This window comes from Orycteropus afer, unplaced genomic scaffold (assembly GCF_000298275.1).
Source record: "Orycteropus afer afer isolate SDZICR_OR568_19922 unplaced genomic scaffold, OryAfe1.0 scaffold00620, whole genome shotgun sequence".
Lineage (NCBI taxonomy): Eukaryota > Metazoa > Chordata > Mammalia > Tubulidentata > Orycteropodidae > Orycteropus > Orycteropus afer.
In genome coordinates this window covers 224270-247982 of record NW_006922207.1, presented here as the reverse complement: position 1 = coordinate 247982, position 23713 = coordinate 224270, and positions in this window count along the sequence as shown.

Here is a 23713-nt window from a genome sequence, read left to right as displayed (position 1 = left end):
GTCAATGACATATTTATGGAATGCCATTCTGTGCTACACCACCAATCTGTCAGTGTATTGTACTATGGTGCATGTTGCTATGGTGCTGGAAGCTGTACCACCATCATTTCAAGTACCAACAGGGTTACCCATGGTGAAAAAATTTCAGTGGAGCTTCCAGACTTAGAACAGACTTGTGAAAAAGGGCTAGCAATCTGCTTCTGAATAATATAAATTGAAAACCCTAAGGATTACAACAGAAGAATGTCTTATATAGTGCTGGAAGATGAGCCCCCTGGGTGGGAAGGCACTCAAAATATTCAACAATGGATTCACACATACCAATCACACAGGCTGGCATTCTGTTGTACATAAATTTACTATAAGTCAGAGTCAGTTCCATGGCACCTAATAACATTCTGCGCTGGACACTGTGAAGAGTGGATGGATTATAAACCGCACCATCTCTGCCCTTGAAAACTTTATGCTATAGGGATGGAGAGAAGAAATGCATAATTCTGAAAAAATGCAAAACAGTGTCTGAAACAGGCAGGGAATGATAGAAGAGAAAAAAATGGTGGGAAGGGAAGGAGCTTGAGCCCTAGAGGAGAAGAGTGGGTGGAGGAAAGTGAGAACCCTCCAGATTGGTCAGTGTTAGTGAGCTTCCTGTAGGGTGAAGGATCTACCTCCTTTCCTGAGAAGTGATTGTGTTTAAAGATATTACAAATATTGTTGCTCTTGATTGTCTGACATAAAGATTGATTGCGACTCTAGTCTCCTTCAGAACTTTTTTTTTTTTTAAAGAAGCTATATTAAGCAGGCATTTCAGATGTTTTGTTGAATTTGGGGCCTTTTTTTTTTTTTTTTAATCATGGTGATGTTCCTGGATGGCACAAACTGTTTGCTCTCAGTATGGATCAAACCCACCCAGCAGCCCCGAAGAAAAAAGGCCTTGCAATCTACACTGGAGAAACCCTATTGGGCACTTCTACTGAGAGTTCTCCAAGAGACAGAATCAACTGAAAAGTAACTTTTTTTTTTAAGGCCACAATGACTTCAGTTTTGCAGAATGTGATGGTCACAGGCCTGGTGTGGTCTGTAGGCTGTGTTGATGAAGAAACCTTTGCTCCCCACCAAAGGAGTGACCTCTGGGTTGGAAATTGGGAAATGACCTTTCCTCAGAACAACTTTTCTCAAAGGTATCAACAAAGCCCCTAGAAGCCTCAGCAAAGCCTTTTTGTTTTCTTAGAAAGTTTGAGTAAAAAATTTCCCAAGGTTTTGTTCCTGATTTATGTTAAAATGAAAACCTTGTTCTTTACCTATGAGTAGAATGTTTCAATCTTTTTTTAAGGTTATTATTTCAAGTACTTGAGACTGTTCTCCATTTGGCAGTATGATATGTCAAGAAGGGGAGAACCTGCCAACTTTGGACAACATTTGATTGTTTATTCTCTGTTGTGATCCAAAGTCACAATTTGGATGGCCAAGCTGATTCTAAGTCTTTGCAAAGTTCAGCAAGGATTTTAGGCTGAAAGATGCTCATTAAGGACCTGGAGCATTGGACTGGGTGCCGAGACATTTATATTTGGGCTTCTTTGGTGCTACTGTTTGATAAAGCAAAGGTACCCTGGCTTTGCTGTATTTTTCCATTTTAATGTAGAATGAATGCTCTCTGATCCCTCTTGTTGGATATTGTATGCCCGAATCAGAACTTTGCTTAGAAATATTTAGGATCTTCTCCTTAAATATTTAGAATCGAGTCTTTTCCAACTCGATGGCATATAGCAACAACAACAACAATAACTTTAAGTTGGCATTACTAAAATAATTACTATTTAATAATGCTATTTCTACTATTATTATTGCTAAGCTATTACATTTTTGGTCATGATTATCATACCCAAGTCTCTGTTTATTACAAAGTGAGATGCTGCTATTCTCACTCACTGACTGGTATTCTTTCTAGACAGACCAAAACCATCCCAAGGAAGTTAAAAGTGGAAGTAATTTATGTCACACTGCTGAGGAAACGAAATACTCAGTGATCAAGAAATAACTGTGTCAAAGCTTCTAGGAAAATATTAACTAGGAATGTTGATTCAGAGTCACTGAGTGTGGGCATTTCTTGTTGCTTTTCACTCTGGATAGGCTTTTGATGTCAATATTCTGATTTATATTAATCCTCTCAGACCAACCCAATGGTGTAAATCAATATTCTGATTTATGTTACATTAACCCTGTTTATACCTAGTTGAAGTTATACATAACTATGTGAAATTGCAATTCTTTTATTGTTATAAAAAATAAATAACATTCGCCAATTCAGTATTTTTCAGGTGTACAATTTAGTGATATCAATTACATGAAATGTGTTCAACCATCAACCGTAGTCATTGCCAGATTTCTCATCACCATAAACAAAAACTCACTGCTTCCTAAACTTGCCTTCTCCCTTCTGCCCCTGGTAGCCTCTAATAACTAGTCTCTATACATTTGCTTGTTTATATTATTTCATATAAATGAGATCATATAATATTTGTCCTTTTGTGCAATTATGTTTTAATGGACACTAGTGCTTTCATAAGCCACAGACAAAAATATGAGATAATTTTAGCACCATGTTTTTTTCAATGCCGACTACATGAACATGTCTTTCTCTACTCTTAGACCCTTTTGCCAGAAAATAAAATAAAAAGTCTAGGATACACAAACGAACTGGGTTTGTTAAAGGCATATTTGCCAAGAAGCTACATATAGTAGATCGCAGGGAGCAAAGAAATACTAAGTACATGGTCAGAATGAGAAGTAGTCAATGTTGCCCCTGGCTGGGAACCGGAGACCAGTGCAGTAATGTGATTATGGTAATGATTCAACAAGTCATTGTCTGCTGCCTTTGTTCACTGTAATTAACTTTCTGGAATTGCACAGCCACTGTCTTTGGGCTCATCAGCTGGCCCAGCTTTTGTGTCCCCAGTCTGTCATTTCTCCCCAGCCAAGGAGTTTCTTAGTGCACTGCTAAATGAATTCATTGCTAGAACAAAGATCTGGTGGTCGAATAGAGATGGTTATCTTTTGTTGTCAGACATTCAATCCCATATAGCAATCCAATTACTTAAGCTGTTTCTATCAGTCCTATTAGAGCTGGCCATTGATGCCGGCTAGAATGCTGATCACTCTGTCTTGGAAGAATGTGGTGGAACAGATTAGTGCTTTAATGAGAAGCTTTCTGAAGGCCAGATCTTTTCCATTGTGTGTGTGTGCGTGTGTATGTATATGTTTATATATAGATATAGATATAGATAGATAGATAGATAGATATTGGAATCTAGGAACCATTTTTAGGTGAGAGCCTGGAGTCACTGTTACAAAGACTGATCAAAGGATGGCTGGAAATCTGTACAATTGCTTGAAGAAATTTTATGGGTTATAAAATACTGGCACGGATTCTGTCTATTATGGGCTATCTGACGAAAATCTCTGGTAGGCTGGGAAAAGGAAATTGCTTATTGGCATTTATTCTGTGGGATGGATATCTTTGGAGTTTGCATTTGAACTCTTCACTGTGTTACAGGTCAAATTCGGTGCTTAGCACTAACATTTCAGGAATGTGAGCTGCACAAAATCAACACAAGACTTGCTCCATATTCTGCTACCCAGAAAAACATATTGTGAGAGAATGGCTCAGACCAGGGTGAATGGACCATTACTAAGAAAAGATAGCAAGGGTGGGGTAAGATTGCAGTGGTTAATGTGTAGAAGTTGAAACATGAAGTTAAAATGAAAGTAGGAGTTAAGTCAAAGAAACAACCTAGGATATAATAATTACTCCTATTAAGAAAAGATAGCATTAGTTATACTATTCAAAGAAATAATATCCAGATTCAATATGCCGTATTTACTGCACTGGAAGTGTTCCTGAAATATAAGATGCAAAGAGGTTTTATTTTAAAGGAAGCAAGTATACCTATACCTGGAGTAATTTAAATAAAGAGAAAAACATTTTTTTTCATGAAAACATTCAATCATGGAAAACTTTCAAGCAGACACAAAGTACCCATCAATCAGCCTCAATAATTACCCACTCATAGTCAATCTTGTTTCAGCTGCTCCCTTCCCTTCCTTGACAAATCTTGGATTTTATATAATTTCATCTATTACTATCACACTCTAAAAGAAATAAATCTTTAGAATAACATACCCTGCAGCAGAATTATCATGCCTTAAAAATATCAACATAATTTCTTAACATCAACCAGTATTCAGTTAATGAAATTTCCCATAAGCAAGACATAGAAAAATGTTTGACCGTTTTATGGATGTGTTTTTTAGTGTGGTATATTTTCAATATTATATGGTATTTTTACCTATTGTTGCTTGCCTCTTTATTCCAGACACTAAAAGGATATTAAAAACTATAATAAAGATATATTTGTATGAAATTCTATAGTTATATGTATGTAGACCTTTTAATCTTTATGTTAGCCTCTGTAAAATAGCTGAATATGTTGAAGAAAAGGAAATAAATATAACTGGTACTTGAATTTAATTCTTTTGCCTCCAATATAGTGTTCTTTCTCCTTTACCTTTTGTTCTCATTCTCTCTTTCTCAATGTAATGATTTCTATTAAAAAATAAAATTCAACGAGTGTTCAAAATAATAAGAAAGACCTGGAGTACTGGTATTATGAATATTGGTGAAACCCCTAAGACTGTGGTCCCTAGACAGCCTTCAAGCTAGGAACTAAACTTAACCTTCAGTGATTCAACTGGCACCCAAATGATACATAGACCTATAAGGTGAACAGTAATATCAGGAGGCTATGCACTTATTATAATAGTCAAGCATATGAGATCAAGAGGGCAGCTTTTGCCCAGGGACAGAGCTACGAAAGTGGCAGTGGATTGGAAAGAAGAACCAAAGAAAGAGGTGGGCACAGTGAGGACAAGGAAAGAATGTTGTTAGAGTGTGCAGATTTCAGTAACTGTCACAAAACAGAATGTGTATGGATTGTGGAATGGAGAACCAATTTACTCTGAAAACTTTCACCCAAAGCACAATTGAAAAAAAAAAGATCTTTGGAATTAATCTGAGATTCAGGTATTGATCATACCACACAATTGTATATGGCTTATGGTAAGTTATTAACCACTAAACCAAACCAAAAACCAAACTCACTTCAGTGGAGTCAGCTCTGACTCATAATAACCCCTCCTTGGGTTTCTGAGGCAGTATCACTACAGAAGTAGATTGTCCAACCTTCCTTCCGAGGAGTGGCTGGTGAGTTTGAACCACCAGCCTTCTGGTTAGCAGTCAAATGCCTTAGGCACTATACCACCAGAGCTCCTTATTAACCACTAGGATGCCCAATATTTTCACCTGTAAAATGGTGTATATAATAATGCACCATAAGCCATGGCAGAACAAAGAGAGCATGTGCAGAGCATTTCTTTCTCTTGTAATGGTCTCTCTGATGTCCTATCTTGAGCAATGTGACTATGTCGCTTTCTCCCTTCAAGGCTTGAAGTACTTCCTCACTACTTGAATCTGGGCTGGATTTGTAATTCACTTTGGCAAATAGAAAAGAAGCTGTGGTGGTGTAGTGGTTAAAGCACTCAGCTGCTAACCAAAAGCTCAGCAGTTTGAACCTGCCAGCTATTCCTCAGGAGAAACATGCGGTGGTCTATTTCTGTGAAAATTTACAGCCTTGGAAACCCTATGGGGGCAGTTCTACTCTGTCCTAAAGTTTCACTATGAATCAGAATTAATTCAATGGCACTGAGCTTTTGGTTTTGGTTTGGCAAATAGAATGCTCTAGAAGTAATATGCCCCTTCCTAGGTCAGGCCTAAGGAGGACTTATGTACTTTGGCTGTTTTTTTGGATCCCTCACCATATGACAAACTTAGGCTAGCCTGCTAGGGGTGAGACATCACCTAGGGGAGAGCCTAGTTGCCTCAATGGAGGCTAGCTTAGACCATCTATAGTCACTTTCCAAATGGGAAAAAGCTTAGCCAAGATAATAGAATTGCCTACCTAGCCTACAGCTGACCACAATGGATGACTGAGTCCTGGAAGAACAACCCTGCTGGCACATACACTTCTGAATTGTAATATTGTTGTTTTATTGTTTTCAATCACTAGCTTGGGGATCATTTGTTACACAACAATAGCTGCCTGATGTATGGTAATTGGACAGCCAAAGTTAACATCATTAAATCTGAGGAGAATAATATACTAAATATTGTATCTATTCTTTTACCCTCATTCGATCCATCTACTTTGTAGATGTCATATTTATCACTCCAGTAAAGTGCTTCTTGCATGTTACTCTCCACTGTGGACAATTACTTAGCTCTTTATTCTCCCAGGACAAACTCATGGCTCGGCACAATATGACCTCACCACGTTTTCTGTTATTTCCTTCTAGTACTTTCCAATGTGAATATTTTCCTGATAAACCTCTTTTTCATGAACAGATCCCCAACTTTTAGCTGTTCTCTTCTATGCTTTTGCTCCAGCTTTCTATCTCTACTTAAAATGCCCTTCCCCTAGCCACGTTTTACTCAAGGAATCCCTTGACATCCTAAAAGCCTTCCCAGATGCTCTTAGTCAATTATTAACACTAATTATTAACATTACTGGCTTAGCACTGGATCATTTTTGTTAAACAATATTTGTCTTATCTTTTATTACTATATGATTTTCTAATTGTATCCTTCTTGTGGATATACTTTGTGTCTTGATGACCGGAATCATGCCTCATCTGTCTTTATAGCCCAGTTTCCAACGCAAGGTGTTCAACGAATATCTGGTCATTGTTAAATCAGGGGTTAAAGTGTATGATGTATCTGTACAGAAAAAGAGAGACCATTGTGGCATGGGCCAAATGGGGAAAGTCTTCTGGAGAAAGAGAAAACTCGTGCTGGGTTCAGAAGTCTAACTAGAACTTTGAAGACTGGAAAGAAGTAGAGAGAGGGCCTAGGTATGAGAAAAAGTCTTGGAAGCAGGAACCAGCTACTGGGTACAGCCAAATAGGACAGGCTCCTTTGTGCTACAGTACCAACCATCCCCCAAATTTCAGTGACATAAAGCAACAGGATATATATTTTGTTTGAGCTATATGCTTATAACCTCAGAAGGGGACATGTATTGCAGCAACTCATCTTCACTTAGGGATCTAAGCCAATGAAAGATTATAGGTCTTTGTGACAAGGGGAGAAGTGGAAGAGGATGATGTATTGATTTTTAAATGCTTCTACCCAGAGGTGTATGTGTTGCTTCCATCTGCTTATAATTCATTGATCAAAGGAAGTCACATGGCCACACCTAACTTCCTGAATGCTTGGAAAGTGAGATTTAATATCATCATAGATAATAGTGAACAATTGAGATGCCCCTCAGAGAAAGGATGGCCTGTGGAAAACCAGCCTAACTGCATGAAAGCTATGCAGCAAGGAGTGGTAAGGATTTAGATTGGATAGGTAAGATGGAACAAGATTATAGGAAGCCTTTGTAGCTGGGAAGAGAAATTTGACTTTGGTATTAAGTAATAGGGAAGTTCTTGAGTAGAGAAGGGGCATGATAATAACATTATTCTTGTATGAATAATCTTAATCTTGCAGGAAGGATGGAGAGGAGAAACTGCTTCCAAGAAATTAAGGTTTAGAATACTGGGAAGCAGTAGGGACTGAGCTAAGGGAAGGGCAGGGTATTTGGGGGCTTGTTAAAAGACATTTCAATGGAAGCCGTAATAGGATTTGGTGATGGATTAAAATAGGGAATCAAAATATAGTTTTTTTTCCTAAAAGGTGGGAAGAACATGAGGAGAAAAGGTTTAAGATAGTATAAACTAAGCTAGTGTCATACTTTCTGAATTTGTGGGGACTAAATACTGAAATATAAATAAATAAAGGTACTGAAATTAAACACAGCAGAAAAGACCTTATTCAAGTCATGAGTATGGTATATGATGAATGACTGTATGTATGTGTTTACAGAGAAAAAGCAAATAATCTCCCTTGGATTCACCAATACCCTGCTCATTTCTTTATAAGATAAAATCACAAGAACTAACATGCAGAATTCTGCTTTTTACTAATAAATACAAAGCCACTGGTGCCTACTTTTTTTTTTTCAAGAAACAAAACCCCAAAGGGTTGGAAAGGTCATACAAGATAGGAATAAATACAGGCGGAGGCAAATCAATGTTTAACTTGGGAATATTTTTCAGTTAATCATCTCTGACCACTCACAGTAAGAGGGCACTTGTAGAGTGCTGGCCAACTTGAACTGGGGGCCACCAAGCTTCTATTAAAGCAGCCAAATGTCAGGAGCTGTACAATCACATAGACATCATCCCTTGTAGATTAACTAAAAATGGGGAGGAAAGCTCCTGATAATATATATCTAGGGATATTTTGACTTGGAGACTCTTTCCTCTATGTGAATGGATTATGAAACCATATGAGTTTTGTTATTTTATGATTATCATAAAAACATGGGACTTAGACCTGGTAGGGAATTTGTTTAAAGGTGTGGGAAATAGAATGTGTGTTATGGCTTTCTCTCCCTCTGTTCACTTCTGATATATGTAACTTTATGAAATACTACATAACATGGTTTCTAGCTTGAGGCTTTTTTTGTGGGCTTATTTAACCATTTTTTTATAAGGAGTCAGTCTTTAAGAAAATTATGGAAACTATACGGCCAGTGGGGCAAATATTTGCTCTAATGGAGAAATTGACTTTTTTTTAGTCTTGTCTCCATTTTCACGTGTTTGTAGATGGGCAGCGATGAGGAAAATATGATTTTGACAGGTTTTGTTCATTCTTCTGTATGGGTGGAATAATTATCTGTCAAACAAAAGAAGTAACTCTTTTGGCCTTTGAATGTAATGTACCCATTACATTCATGAAAAGCCGAGTTTATAAAGAGATTCTTAATCAAAGTGTCACCCTTGACTTGAGGCCATTGTGCTCATGAATTGCTGAGCATATGGTGAGCTGTGCTGTGACCCATTGCTCCAGAGAATTTCTCACACCATAGACATAGCTTTACAAGCACAAGGTAATGCAACCGGTGCCAAAACTGCGAATATTCTAGGAGCCCCAAAATGTATTTATCTTGTGAGAACTAATCTTTCTAACATTTCCATTCTGGATACATAAGACAGCTTGTAGTAATTCAGCAGTGATGAAACTCAGAGATGCTGTATTTCAGTTCTTAATTAAGTCTTCATTTTGGTTTTGCATTTTGGGAGCTTCAAAAGATCCGATTTTGAATGCATTTGAGGAATTCATATGGACTAGAGGAGAAAATACTGAAGTTATCATGGATTTAATTTTACTTGGATCTGCTACCAACACCCCTGGAAACAGCAGTCAAGAAACCCAACAATACATTACATTGGGCAAATTTGCTGCAAAAAACATCTTTAAAGTCTTAAAAAGCAAAGATGTCACTTTGAGGACTAAGGTGTGCCTGATCCAAGCCATGGTGTTTACAAGTGCTTTCTATGCATGTGAAAACTGGACAGTGAATAAGGCAGATTAAAGAAAAATTGATGCCTCTGAATTATTGTGTTAGTGAAGACTATTAACTATACCATGGACTGCCCGAAGAGGGGAAAAAATCTATCTTGGAAGAAATACAGCCAGAATGCTCCTTGGAAGTGAGGATGGTGGAGACTTCGTCTCATGTGTCTTGGTCATGTTATCAGGAGGGACCAGTACCTAGAGAAAGACATCATGCTTGGTAAGGTAGAGGCTCTGTGAAAACAAGGAAGACCTTCAAGGAGATGGACTGACACAATAGCTGTAACGATGGACACACACATAGCACGTATTGTGGTGACGGCTCAGGGCTGGGCAGTGTTTCCTTCTGTTGTGCATAGGGTCGCTATGAGACAGAAATGACTCAATGGCACCCGACAACAACGACAGAGGGATTTTATGGGATATATGAAAAATACTGGGTCATATATGCCTCCTTTTTTCCATCAGAAGAACAAATTCTGTAACTTTTAGACTCATTTCTTCTGTTGAATGAATAAAGAGTGGAAATCCTTAAGCTTGGTCTTGGATCTTTAATCTGTACAGTGCTGTTAAATAATGTCACTTTATATTTTTACTATTAATTATTCTATTGTGTGAGGCCTGGGGTTTCACATCATCTTATGCCTTCTCGGCCATCACCTTGGTCCACTGGTGTTTTGACAGCTGTGAGGTTGTGACAAAACCCAATGAGATCAAGTGGTGAAAGTCTGGCCATGAGTTTGTCTGCCAAAATAACAGATGTTTTCTTCCTGTGTAGAAATTGCTGTCTCAGTCAGACTCTTCTGAAGGGAGGACAGATGGTAAGGACTTTGCCTTACGTTTCATTTAGCTATTGTTGCATAACAAACCACTCCAAATTCTGTGACCTAAAACAATAAGAATGATTGTTTTGGGGTCAGCTGAGTGGTTCCTTTGGTCTTAGCTAGCCAAACTTACCATGTGTCTCCAGCAAGTTGTATGCCAGGTAGGGACTTTGCTTTTCTAGGTTGGGCTCTTTTGCATGTTTGAGGGTAGGATGGTCCAGGACAACCTTGAATGGGATAGTTGGAATCTAGTCTCTCCTCCTCCAGCAGGCTTATCTGGGCTTGTTCGCATGATAGTGATGGGGGGAGAGAGAGAGAGAGAGAGAGAAGCATGCATGCATGTCTACTGCGAAGTCACAAGCAAGGCACAAGTTCAGCCCAAATTCAAAAGCAGGAAAATAGACTCTTCTTGATGGGAGGAACTGCAGAGTTACATTGTAACGAGTAGAGGCTATTATTGGGAGCCCTCAAGGAAATCCATCTATTGTACCTTGATTTAGAAGACTTCTTCATTAAGGCTAAGGATCTCTGCCCCAGGTGACAGGTCCGTGACCTGTGCCAATTACTAGGGCTATATTTCTCAAAGCATGGTCTACAGGTATATCTGGCCTCAGATTTACCTGTGGAACTTGAGGTGCCCCCGACCTATTGAATTAGAATCTCTAGGGTTGAATCTCAGAAATCTGCATGTTAAACAAATCTCCCCTGTGTGATCTTAAGCTCAGATACGAGAACCTCTGAATTAGATTATTCTACTCAACACACTCTCTGAAACATGTAGACTAAAGTAAGAGGTTTGTTTTTTTTTCCTTTTGTATATGGAAAACTTACTCTGAAATGAATTACAAAAACATAGTTGAACTATTCCAGTGAATTGCCTTAAAAAATTCTTGCCTTCTCCCAAGTTATAATAAATATATTGTGGCTACATCAGATAAACTCTTATATTGGTAGAATCAGTTTGAATGATTGCTTTTACTCTTTTGACTTTGAACCTATATGGGACCTCTAAAAATGGATGCATTTAAAAATTGTCATTTCCCCTTATCACCAATAATGTCAAACTCAACATTCTTATGGTTTCTTTCATAGAAAGAATATGAAACCCACCACCATACCATCATCTCCAGAAGCCTGTGATGTAGCAGTTAAAAATTTCATACATTTTTACTTGACAGGAAAAGATCAGAGATATATAGAAGTGTTACAGGTTTTGTTCAGTATCTTCTAGCAGGCAAGTAAGAAAGGAATAAATTCTCCCTTAACTCTTTTAAATCCTTCTCTTCAACTCAAAATGTTTCCCTAGGGGTCATCTAGATGCCTCTCAGGTGGTCACAAATTCTCTCTCTCTCTGTGTAGTTCTGTCATTTCACTGAAGATTCTTTTGAGCCATTGGCTGAAATTTTATATATTCTCAAAGATTCTTTTGATATAAAAAAGATATTTTAATGAGAAGAAGGGGAAATAAACCTGAAAGGCGGAGTAAAGAGAATTTAAAAGAAGCTAGTTCTCATCCCATCCATGTTAGAAGGATGAGTAGTTACATTAGTTTCCTTGGTTACAGTCTTTACTGCTACTGATTGAGCCTGCACACCAAAACTGCAGTTGTCCTCTGAAAGTAACATTTGGATCACTCTCTCCCTCTGTTTGAAAACTTTTAAGGTGCCCAGTTTTCTCACAGGGCTTGCAAAATCAAATCCATCAGGGGTCAGGAAAGGAACAGTGAGTGAAGGTGAATATATACGATAATAACGGGCTGGTGGAGTCTGTGGCAAAATAGAAATCTGATGAGACCCCCAATACTATGGCCCTGGAATACATTCTGCAGCTGGAATAAAGCACACCCCCAGGAGCTGGCTCTCAGCCCAATAGTTAACAAGAAGTACCCGCAGACCACTCAACCCAAGATGATCACCCACATACTCTATGGTAATACATCCCTTAGAGCAATAGACCACGGGGCACCAGAGGAGCAGCATTCAGACTGAGGAAACACAGGACAAACAGGAGTGCATAAATATGAGGGGCACAGGGGGAGGGTTACTAGGTAGGGAGGGGAGGAGACTGGGTTAGAGCTGGACAGGGTGAATGGGGAATGAAACTAAATGTACGTGTAACGTTGAATATAAAACAAGCTCTTAAAAAAAATTACCTATTGAGCATTTTAAAAGATAATCATTAAAAAAAAAAAAAAAAAAACCATGTCCCACAGAGAAGTACTCAAATTCAATTAAAAAAAAAACAAAAAACTTGGGCTTGGCCAACAGAATACATTTGTCATCAAATTTAGCCCTTAGACAACCTGTGTGTCAATCTGGGTTGGCTTAAGTCCAAATTCATTAATCTGGCACTTAAGATTATCTGTGACCTAATGCAAGGTCCCTGAGTGGTGCAAATGGTTTGTGTTCAACTACTAACTGAAAGGTTGGCAGTTTAAACCTGCCAAGTGGTGCTGCGGAAGGAAGGCCTGGCAATCTGCTTTTGTAAAGATTACAGCCAAATCGTACTCTCTAACATATGAAAGAAGTTGTCATGAGTCAGAATTGACTTGATGACAACTTTTTTTTATTTAAATTACAGACAGAGATACAAGAGAAAGATCATTAGGCTTTGAAAGTCTGATTCTGCCAGTCACCATGGTGACTCTACAGCCTCAGCTGAGTCATTTAGTGTCTCTAAGCCATGTTTGTTTTTCATATGTATAGTGCAGGTAGTAATGCCTGTCCTGCCTAGCTCATGTATTTCTTATGAAAATAACATGATGTCATTCAGGGTGCACCAACAATTCAGCAGCTCCATGTTTGAGCACTGGCAATTGAGGAAATGAATTTTTTAGTTATATTTAATCAATTTGAATACATATTTTAAACCTGCTTGATCCTATTATTAGAAAACTTTTAAGAATATTTGGAACAATTTGGATATGGAAATCTTAACTGTAAATTTTCCTAATCTAAATTCATACTATGTATTTCTGATGCATATTTAGCATCTGAATTAAGATGTCTATAACTGTAAAATATATCCTAAAGTTTGAAGACATAATATAGAAAAAGAAAGTTAAGACATCTCAATAATTTTTATATTGACTACATGTTAAATGATAATATTTTGGATGAATTGGGTTAAATTAAATATATTATTAAATTAATTTCATTCATTTCCCTTTATATTTTAAAAAATGTGGCTATTAGAAATATTAAAATTACATATGTGGCTATTAGACAGTGCTGATCTTTATTAAAGCTTTTGCTAAACTATGATATTATAATAAATTTATATAACTCTAATGTTATTATAATAAAGTTCCTGCTGAGGTTGCAATATTTTTAAGGATTGTATTTTTCACCATTTTATATCTAGGGCCTGGCCCAGTTCCTGGCACAAAGTAGGAGCTTGATAAATATTCTTTGAATGAACAAATATTTAAGTATTTATTAAATTAGTATGTATTCATACTGCATCTTTTGTATATTGCCTATCCAATGAAACCTACCAAAACTAAACCCAAGGCCATCGAGTCAATGCTGACTCATAGGGACCTTATAAGACAGTGTAGACTTTCCAAGGCTGTAAATCTTTATGGAAGCAGACTTTCTCTTCTACCTCCCACAGAGTGGCTGGTGGCTTTGAACAGCTGACCTTTGAATAAGCAGCCGAATGTTTACCCACTGCACCACCAGAACTCTTTGTCCAGTGAAGGGGCTGTAATGTGATATCTAATTTGCTTCCAGTTCTCAAATACAATAAGATAGGACATGATGCAACCTCACCTAATATGGAACAATATTCTTTCACTCTATCCGTAGATCAGTAGTCTTTTTCACTCGCCTGGACTGTTCATCTTTAAATACAGTATCTCTACACAGTATACACCAATGTGAGAAAGATAAGCAAATCTTTATTAGATTGCAAGATCTAGTCAATTTCAATCTCTCTCCAGATTCTAATTAGCATTTAAGGGAAACAGGCCTGGCCATTTCAGTATCTATACTTTGGGCTTCATTGTTTTGTCTTCATTGTTGTTTATTTCAACTAGAGCTCTGGTTTTATTAGAAAAATCTTTACTTCACTAGGCTTTCTTGCCAATATATTGGAGAGATTTTTCTGCATGTGGATATTCCAACACCTTGAAATGAGGGTTTGCCCCTTGGGAACATGCTTTCTTGGAGAATGAATTGTCATCTCACATTTTCCATTTGTCCTCAAGGAAATATGTTTATTTTTAGTGAATACAATAAATCACAGAAAGGTAAGTGACAGATTCCCCTAGCCAGTAGGTTTTCCTTTCTTTAATTTCATGTGATGCAATATAGTATTCTCTTGATAATAAACATAGCTCAGGGTTTCTGAGAACCCCAGGCTCCTCCTTTAAGGACAAGTGTTTTTTGTGTGTATACTGTATATATAACATGCATATTTGTTTCTGTTTCCATGGGAAATGCTACCATACGATTTCTTCATCTTATATAAAATTTAACATTTTGAAATAATTAACTTTTATTTCATGGAATTAAAGCTGAGAAGCTTCACTGTGGAGTAATTTCTTTGGCAATGAATGGCAACTTGTCATTTTCCTCCCCTTTTTACTGATGGAAGTTGTGAGGATGCCAATGTTTTCCCCTGAGAGATTATCTTCCGTTGGCCGCCATCCTATGTTTTGAGATGTTTATTCTACAGGCAATTTAAACAAAAGAGAGGAAATGCCCTGGACTAGTGACTGCATGTAATCATTATGAAAAATACTTGATATTGAATCAAAGGAGTAGAAGATGGTGTGGTGACTTCAGATTTGGTCTCTCACCTCTGGGGTCGGGACTCTTTTGTTGAAACTAGGATAAAAGAAAAGCATGTTGTGGACAACCTGGCCCATTTGTTGTGTTATGTACCATTGAGTGGATTGCAACTCATAGCAACCCTGTAAGACAGAGTAGAACTGACTCATAAGATTTCCTGCACTGTAATCTTCATAGGAGCAGATTGCCTGGTCTTTTCTCCCATGGAGTCCCTGGAGGGTTCAAACTGTTGATCTATTGGTTAGCAGCTGAGTGCTTAATCATTGTGCCATCAGGGCTCCTTGGCCCATTTGCATGGGTGTATGTATTTTTCCCTTTCCTCCTTTCAATGATACCTTTACCCTGTGAATGACAAGGCTGGTGAACTGTGTGCTAATGAAGTCTAAATTGTCCTTCTCCCCTAGTGGTAGTGCTCAGTGCATTAGTTTTTTCAATACACCTTACATTAAAAAAAAAAAAAAAGAAAAGGCACACAACCATTAAAGTAAAAATTGATTCCAGCAAGAATCACCAATGGATGCTACATTTAGAGGTGAAAGTTCAATTTCAATGAAGAAAAGGATAATTACATAATCTGACAATATCAAAGCACAAATGGAAGAAATTAATAGTGCAGTGCAGAAATAGGATAACATCTTAACCAAGTGATAAAAATTATTGTCACCAGGGAGGGACAAACGGATATCATGCATCCCTAGATGGGATACTTGGAGAACACATTATGAAGTATTTCAGCCCAAAATTCTACACATTAATCTAATCACAAGGATCTATCAGAGAAACCCAAATAGAAGGACATTCTATAAAATAACTGAAAGATTGATGAATTGTTCCCAGATTAAAGAAGAATAAAGAGAGATGACAACTGAATGCACTGTGTGATCCCAAACTGAATCTTTTACCAGAAAATAATTGTTATAAAGGTCATTACTGGGAACATATGATGAAATATGTGTATGGACTGTGTTGTTATTGTTAGGCTTCATTCAGTCAGCTCTGACTGATAGTGACCCTGTATACACCAGAACAAAACACTGCCCGATCCTGAGCCAACCTCACAATCCTTGCTATGCCTGAACCTATTGTTGCAGCCACTGTGGCAATCCATCTCGTTGAGGGCACACGTACATATATATATTTTTACACACACACATATATGTATATTAAAGCTTTTGCTTTAATATACTTTTATACATATATACATATGATAAAAGTATTATATCAATGTTAACTTTCTTGAATTTAATAACTGTACAGTGGTTATATAGGAGAGTATCATTGCTCTTAGGAAATATACATTGAGGTATTATGGAACCAAGAGACATGACACCCCTGACCTACTGGTTCAGAAAGAATTATATCATTATATTGTGTGTGCACACACGAGTGTATACATACATACATATGTGTATATACTATACATATGTATGAACATATATAGATAATACAGTCAGCTCCTAACTGAAGTGTTGGAGGTTCAGTTCAGAAGAAAGGCCTGGTGGTCTGTGTCTGAAAAATCAGCCATTGAAAATCCTGTGGAACACAGTTGTACTCTGTCACACACGGGGTCACCAAGAGTTGAAGTTGACCTGATGGCAATTGTATCTATCCATACTGAGCATGTGTGTGTGTATATGTTAATATATGTACATATGAGTGAAAAAGCACATGCATGCATGAGAGAATTAAACAAATGTGGCAAAATATTAAAACTTGGTGAATCTGGATAAAGGGTATTTGGGAGCACTTTGTAGTATTCTTGCAACTTTTCTCTAAATTTGAAATTATTTCAAAATAGAAAGTTTCGAAAAATAAACCAAACAAGCCCTCCTCCACATGTACATATTGGTGGAAAGGTTATAACGGAGGAGAATTTAGAACACAAAAAGTTTGACTTCTGGGAGAAAAATGTGAGGATTAGCCATGAAAGCACCTTGTCATAAATCAAGGTTGTTGGAAGCAGTCCTTTTAAAGTGACAAACTCCAGAAATTCTATGTCTGTCAGGATAATCCCATTATAGAAATATCAGATGGCTGCAAAGCTCCAAGAGACCAGGGTGTAGGGTGATGAAGACCTGGTTAGATGGTTTGATTTACTGGCTGGATTAATCTGCTTGTTACCAGGAACCTGTGAAGTTGCAGTCTGGGTTGATCCTGTGTGCACTGCACCATCCATCCACAGGAACCCAGAAGGAGAACATTCACCATCCTCTAAGTGTTGCATTCTCAGTCTTGGCAGTGACCACACGTTTTCTCTTAGTGGAATGGAGTATCTGCAGAGTTGGAGCCCCCTGGTCTTTTGTGAAGCTTGCAGAAGGAAACTTGGTTCTTCATGCACACTCTCACCTACATAGTATTTCATGAGCCTTCTTCACGTGTGAAAGCTTGCTTTTCTTGTGGACATGAGGCTGATGCAATGCACCCACATTTGCTGTGACAGAGCCTTCTAGGAAGGGTAGGACTCACTAACCGACCCATTAGAGTGACAGAGAATGATGCTGTTGTTTAGCCAGTTTAGGGAAAAATCTCAGTGGGATCTCCTTTAACGAACACCTGTAATCTGGTGTTACACCAGCACACAGTTAACTCTTTATACAACCATTGCAATGCTCTAGGAAGCACCCCATGGAGTTACATAGGAAGGAAAATTCAGCCATTTATTACTTAATCACATCACTCAAGGTTAGTGGTTTTCATTATCTCATAAAATGCTTTCCAGGGGTAGGAAACGGTGGTTTGGAAGAAATTTTATTGACTTGCCTTGTTTCCAATTTTGTGAGCTCCCAAACAAAAATATTTATTCCTTCTTTTTATTTGTTGTTCTTTTCACCATGACTTTTGGGGAAGGTTAGTTCATTTTCAAGGCCACTTTTTTTTTGTTCTACTATTGATATGATTTAAGAGCTCCTTTTCTGTAAGTGCAATGGCAGAGGGGGCTGTAAGCAGTCAACGTGTATTTGATTACAACAGTAATTGTTTCAGAGTGTCACAGATAAAGACATGACATGGGATGGAGCCAGTTTTGAGTTCAGAAAGTTTTCAAAGCCACTTAGCTTTAAAAGAAGAAAGAGGTCTGATGACTAAGGCTTCTAGTTTTCAAAGTGCTGTGCAGAATTTCAACCTCATGATCTCTTATCAACTCTGAAACTGGACACCTTTGTTGTCTTTGCTTAGCAACAGTTAAAAATTTTTCCATTTCATTTCAATAGATAGAATTTTTTCCCCCACATCCTATGAATTGTTTTCTAAGGAGCCCTGGTGGCACAGTGATTAAGTGCTCACCTGCTAACTGAAAGGTGGGAGGTTGGAACCCATCAGCTGCTCCACAGGAGAAAGATGTGGCAGTCTGCTTCTATAAAGATTTACAATCTTGGAAACCCTATAGGGCAATTCTACTTTTCCTATAGAGTTGCTATAAGTTGGAACTGACTCAGTGGCAATGAGTATGAATTATTTTATGGAGTCATCTGTTCAAGTGGAAAATCTGCTTTTTCATTTGGTACCCATGAAATTAAGAAAAACTACAGGAGGAAGGTTTGTTTGTTCTTTAAAAAAAAAAGGAAACAGAGACTATACCATTGACACACATATGCACAGCTTGGGGTTTTCTAGTAGAGTTCTCCATGTACATGATATATTTGGCAGAGTAACATGGGCCCAGTTTCTGATTTAACTGTCCTAGACAATTCTACTATTTACAACACAAAATGGCTTTGGGATTTTAAGGTGTAGCTGTAGTGGAGTCAAAAATTGTTTGGAAGCCCAGCAATTAATGAAAGATTACTGAGATCTCTTTCCCAACAGAGTGATGCTGGAGCTTTGGGGAGAAAGCAGGAGATTTCATTTCAGTGTAAACAGGGAAACCACCTTGAGTCCTTGAGATGGAGCCGCCCTCCAAATGGTTTTCTAGCCTGATTGTGACTTTCTTGTACTAGAAGGAGAAAGATTTCTTCGGCTAGTGCCTTCCAGAGCTGGTGGCCTGTTTTGAGGTATAGGTTTTTTACACCCTTCTCCTCAGATACGATCATTTCTAAATTTCTATTCATCCTTAAGAGCATGTAGTACCACATAGGCCTCCAAGTATGTCAGGAGCAAGTATCAACAGGGAGCAAGAGGTGAGGAGAAAGCTTTCTCTCACAGGCCCTAGCATTGGTGCCCTTTCTTTTTCAGTCACTGTTCATAGCAGTAACAGAAAAGGGTCTAATTTTCTTTCTCTGTCTCCATGTTCTGGCAACGGAGCAGCTTTCCCTTGGGACCAAAAGCATTAAGTCTGACCCTGCATTTCCCCAACGTGACCGATTGACTTTGGTTAAAGAGTCCAATGTAACTCCCCTGTGAACACTAGGCCCACTAACTTTCTTCCTGAAATGCTATTTCCATCCTTGCTCTGCACATGGCACTTTTTTTTTTTTTCCCACCTAATCTTTTAATTGCACTAAGCTCTGGCTCTATTTTAAACTATGTCTAACCATTTACCATATTAAGGAAAAAGCAGGTATTTATCTCATTCCGTGAGGTGCTGATTGGTTGTAAAACGTCCTTGTAAAATCTGTTCTTGCTGTTAACCTTGATTGTATGAAGTAAAAGTTTGGAATTTGCCAAATTGCTGAATATGAGGCTGAGCAGTCAATTCTGTGCCTTCATGTTGTTGAATTATTAGAGAACGGTGAGCCTCTAAGGACCCCAGGAAGTCTGAGTGTGTTCTGCAGCTCTGGGTGAATTGGCAACTTGAAATGGTCATGCGTGTTACTGGACTTTTCCTGTCTCACACATCTCTTGGGAGGGAGATTAGGAGACCGCTCTTTGTAACCTAATATGATATGTATCAATTTATACACCAAGAATTCACCCTAAAAGCTAAGCTGACATCTTTCTGAATTGACTTAAAGCCAATTTTTGCTTGTTTTCTCCTTGGAGATGAAGAACTTTGATCTAATAACACCCCATATATTACTCAACCACCCTGAGGGCAAACTCAACTGCTTTAACTGTTTCTTTTCCCTGCACTGTCCCAAATCTATAACCAGTTTTTTTTTTTTTTTTTTAGTCTTCTCTAAGTAACAAGGTTCTGTCTGAACTCTTTTTTTTTAACATGCATTTTTTTTTTTTTTTTTTTGCTGCTTTTGCTCGTATTTCCACTGTCTCCTTCTTTGTCCATGTGCCAAATGCACCTCTTTTCTCCAGGCCAAGAACATACAAATTTTTTTGGGGGTAGGCATAGCCGCTGGTAATAGAAATGGCTACAAAAGATATGTATGAGCGGAATAGAAAAAAGGATCAGGTGTAGTAAACTGTGGTTCTGTCTAAACAATAGGTTAGACTGAAAAGTTCATAGGTGCAGTTGTGGTTCTGTGGTAGAATTCTCACTTTCCATGTAGAAGACCCAGGTTTGATTCCTGGCTAACACACCTCAAGCACAGCAACCAGTTGTCTGCCAGTGGAGGCTTGCTATGATGTGTTGCTATGATGCCGAACAGATTTTAGTGGCGCCTTCAGCCCAAGACAAGCTAGGAAGAAATTGCCTGGTGATCTGAAAAAAATCAACCAGTGAAAATCCTATGGATCATGATGGTCCAATCCCGTTGTACATGGGAGCTCTATGAGTGGAAGGCTGACATGACCACCGCTAACAACAAAAAGTAAGTATGTAGTCAGTAAGATAATTCTGCATGAATAAAATTTCATTCATATGTTATTTTTCTTACTGCATTTATCAGCCTTATTAGTAACAATAATTTAAGAACCTTTCTTATTGGGAAGGAGCTCTGGTGGTATAGTGGTAAAGACATTTGGCTGCTTATCAAAAAGTCAGTGGTTCAAACCCACCAGGCACTTCACAAAAGAAAGATGACACAGTCTGCTTCTGTAAAGATTTACAGCCTTAGAAATCCAATGGGGGGTCACTGTGAATCAGAATCGACTTGATGGTAGTGAGTTTGGATTTTGGCTTTCTTATCGGGATATTTTGAAATTTAAAGACCATCCATTTTTATACCATCACAATAATGGACTGCAGTATACTGGGGGTTTCTCACTAATTAAAGCATTATTTGGGGATAGAGAATTAGCAATTTGATCTCCCAATGACTAGCATTACCCTGAAGCTATTGTGCTTCTCAAAGCAACATTGATTAAAAAAAAAAAAAAAAGTGTTCACAGAATGCCATGAGTCTTTACAGTTAGAAACTAGGATGGGTATAACTCATTTTCATCTTGAAGCTATATCAGTTACAAATATGTAGAAACAGAGAAGATTAAACTTTTATAAGAATTTTCTTCTGAATAATTAATATTTTTCCTAGGTAGGATTGTTCATTCTCCCCCTCTCTGATATGAGCTAAATATTGAAGATTCATTACATTTCTTCTGACTGTCATAATTCTGACCATGATATTAGGTTCTGGGAACAGGTTGAGTTTTAGTGTTTCAATGAACAGCATGTAATAAAAACTCCACAAAGAGCCAACTCTTTGCCACGTACTTGGAACACTAAGCTTCACTAAATGGTGATTTTCCATTTTCAACTCTTGAGGGACGATAACTTAGAATCGTAGTTTAATTATGCATGGTTCTGAAGAAAATCAGCATCATCCTTTCAAGTCATATTTCCAAATCCCAAATTTTAAATCCATGGGTTTTGTCACCTTAGTGATAAACTTTTTCTCTCCTGGAAGCTTTGCTCTTGCTTTGACTTTCTGCATTCCTTGATCTTTCCTTGCCCTTGTTGACTGCAGAGCCACCTTGCTCATTGTTGTAAATGAGGTCGCAAGGGCCTAAAGTCAAGGCGCTGATGTTGCTGAAGCCTGTCTGGTGCAGGAAATCCCTGGACTGTTTAAAGGTGCCTGGCCATCTGATTCAGCAAAGTTCTAATTGCCAAATAATCCTCTAGAGTCTCGGGTAGCTCTTCTCTAGTCATCTCTCTAGCACTGGCTTAGAGCTCTGTGCTGTCCCATCTGTGTTAAATCGAGGCTTGAATCTGAGCATAAAATAAACGGAATTATGTTTAAATGCTCACCTCTTCATAGCCATGGTCTCCCTTTCAGTGATTATACCAGTCCCTGGCTTTTCATGGCAAAACATCCATAACTCCAACTCTCTTTTCCCTTCCCTCTACCTCATTTCCTCTTTTGAAAAGCAGCCTGAGATTGCGGATACTTGTTCAGGCTACCATTGCTAAAGCCTGAGTGCCTTAGTGGGGAGGGGTTAAAGGGTATTTGTGGAATGCCTATGGGATGCCAGCCACTGAGGATAACTGAAGTTGAATTATGGATCTCTTACCTAGAGAATGATGGCAGAAGGAGACAAGCTGAAGAAATGGTGCTATGACTTGGTTGGTGTGAAAAAGTTATTAGAGGTGACTTCCCAATGGCAAATGATGTTGATCATTTGGGACTGCTACCTGGCAAGTTGTGACCCTTAGGCAATTAAGATTGACAACCATCCAAGCATGGCAGACTCTTTCAAGTCTTTCTTTGAGGAAAAAAATGGAAGCTATCTAGTGACCAAGGCAGCTGTTTACCTGGTAGAATGGGCTTCTTAGTACAGCAAGAGAAGCTGTTCAAGAAGGTTTCCCTTTACTGAGTTGGCGGGACAGATGGAGTGTAGGGACTCTTCTTACTTATTTTGCCTCAAGTGCTAAATAAAGCACTACAAGAAGAAATAATAGTTAGCACTAATGGAGTAGTATATAGCAGGATTTATTTTCTGGCCTTTAAACAATACATAATATCTAAATTAAACACCACAGCAACCTCTTAAAGCAAGTACTACTATTGTAAAAAAGATACTATTATCATTTTTTTTTTTTTTTTTCAGATGAGGAAACTGAGATACAAAAAGCCCTGGCACTTTGCCAAGTTTGTGCAGTTAGACATGAACAAGCAGTCAGATTCTATGGTCTCAGAGCCCTTAACCAGAAAATCTGGGCTCCCTGGAATCAGGTTTCTTGTGCTTAAATCTGTGGGAAAGAAGCACAGAGTCTCTCTTTTTAAGGAGTTAGTTTCTTAGAGGATTTGTGTGACTCTTGTTTGTTTGTATATAGGCACCCATTCAAATGGCATGGGGGGGCATGGTCATATTTAATGACTATTTCCTGGGAATTAGCTCAGAGTTTGGAAGGTTTTCAGCCTATGAACATCTTGTAGGTGGTTTTGTTCTTCCACAGAAACTCCAACTCTAGAATTTGCGAAGCCAAGCCCTGTTGCTCCTCTGGGAAAGAGAGAAGAACTTTCCTCTTAAGCTCAGTGAGTGAAAGCCCCACAAAGTGGCATTTTATAGAAGGGGCTCGATCAAAGCCAGTAAAGCTAAGTATAATTCCTTAAATGTATCTTTATGTAAACAGGGAGGAACCAATAAGATTTAAAAATAACACAGCTGAGTAAGTGAAACAATTGAAGATATTCATCTGATTCCAACCAAATTTAGCAACTGGAACAATATTATCTGATGAGGGCGGATTTTATGTCACATATATAAAGCCAGCTTTAAGTCCTTAAGAGGTATCAAAATAATCAAAGTCTTTTCCTTGCTCTTAGCTGGCATTCTGAAAGAATCATAAATGGTTGAAATGTTTATGTTGATCA